Source organism: Mus caroli, chromosome 5 (genome assembly GCF_900094665.2).
Source record: "Mus caroli chromosome 5, CAROLI_EIJ_v1.1, whole genome shotgun sequence".
Classification (NCBI taxonomy): Eukaryota; Metazoa; Chordata; class Mammalia; order Rodentia; family Muridae; genus Mus; species Mus caroli.
Genome location: NC_034574.1, coordinates 31,396,496 through 31,398,204, shown reverse-complemented (window position 1 = coordinate 31,398,204; position 1,709 = coordinate 31,396,496). Strand labels below are relative to the sequence as shown.

General features: G+C 46.2%; 1 long non-coding RNA gene across 5 annotated transcripts in view; it reads left to right on the top strand.

Annotated features, from left to right (window-relative positions):
- Positions 1-1,709, top strand: part of LOC110295334 — a 21,769-nt gene that overhangs the window by 5,215 nt on the left and 14,845 nt on the right. Inside the window, exon 3 of one of the 5 annotated variants that reach the window (XR_003836704.1) lies at positions 1,214-1,676. The exons of 3 other annotated variants lie outside the window; for them this stretch is intronic. This is a non-coding gene — a long non-coding RNA (uncharacterized LOC110295334). Of the gene's footprint in view, positions 1-1,213; positions 1,677-1,709 lie in introns of those variants that run through there. One more of the 5 variants, XR_003836705.1, reaches the window with a different exon arrangement.

The following is a 1,709-nucleotide window of genomic DNA, read 5'->3' as shown; positions in this document are numbered from 1 at the left end:
TCTCCCTCTCCCTCTCCCTCTCCCTCTCCCTCTCTCTCTCTCTCTCTCTCTCTCTCTTTCCTGAAGGCCATTAGGTGAGCATGTGTCCCACCACATGCTCCCAGCAGTGCACTCTTGCCTCGACACAGGCCAGAATGAATGGAGCCTAGTGGCCAGGGATGAAACCTCTGAAACCAAGTCAGGAGAGACCCTTTGCCCTTTCACTGGTTGCCTTGCCGTATTTTATCACAGCCATGGGAAACTGAAAACACACAGGGCCTCCAGCAGAACCCACAGATGAACCCTACTCCTCAGTGTGTTAGGAATATTTCAAAAGGAAGTAGGGTGGGAAGCAGGCTTTCCACCTGCTCAGGGCTAAGAAGACAGGGGGATGTGTCTGCAGGGGCTGGACCTGGGAGCCCTCTGTTCCCTGTGGGATCACTCCTGCATATTCAGGCTCCTCTCAGAGTGCTCCTCTGTCCTGAGTCACTGTGAGGCCGAAGCCTGCCATGGGGTAGGATCTTTTTTTTTTTTTTTTTTAAATTGTGTGAGACAGGCTCTCATGACACAGTCATGACTGGGCTGAAATTCATAGATATCAGCCTGCCTCTGCTTCCAGAATGCTGGGATTAAAGGTGTGCATCACCACCCTAGTGGAATCAGTGTTTAGAGATAGACCTGGCTGTCTGAGTTTGATTCCTGGATCCTGCAGTAGGTGAATAGAACCAAGTCCTGGGAGTTGTACACACACACACATTTAAAATAAATCTGACAATAACACATATGTTTAATAGAAAGGTGTATTTCTTTGTAATTAATTTCTTGTGCCTGTTGCTTCCTGCACCTGTCAAGATCAGCCTAACAGCCCCTGAGTGCTACTGCCATCTGGTGGCCACACCTTTATTTTATTTGTCTTATCAGTATTCATTGTTGCCACTTAAAATTGTTTTCAGTCCATTAGTCGTGTATATGTGTGTGTGTGCACATATGTATGTATGCTCACAAGAGTGTGCATGCCCATGTATATGCGAGTGCCTATGTGTGAGAATGCATGTAGAGCCCACATGTGGCATCAGATGTCAGACAGACCCTGCTTGCTTTTGAGGCGGAACCTCTCACTGGCACCCCAGGACTCGCTGGTGAGGCTAATTCCACCTTCCCATTCCGTTCCTGGGATTACAACCGTGGTGCTACTTGCTTTCAGTTTTGTTTGTCTGTTTTTCTTTTTCTTTAGGATTCTGGAATAGAACCTGGGTTCCCACGCTTGTGCAGCCATCTCCCCAGCCCCCGTTAATACTGTGCCTGAAGTAGCTGCTCTTCTGAAGTCAGCTCTGCCTTCTACTTGACACGCCTTCCCTTACTTACTTCTCACTTCATTTTCTGACTGCATTTGCCTCAATTCAGTGTTGATATTTTAAAATTGAGATCTGTTATTATTTTGTCATGTAGCCCAGGCTGGCCAAGGTCTTGCCTCCCTTTAAGCTTATTTTAGGAAAATTATGCTTACTTGTGGAGTGCTTGTGACAGTGTCACCCATATACACACACGGTATGACATTAGATTATGCTAAGCCTGTCATCTCTAGAAATTCTTAGTTGTGAAACTCAGAGCCTCTCCTTTAAGATTTTTTTGATAGAATTGAAGACCCAGAAATGAACCCACACACCTACGGTCACTTGATCTTCGACAAGGGAGCTAAAAACATCCAGTGGAAGAAAGACAGCATTTTC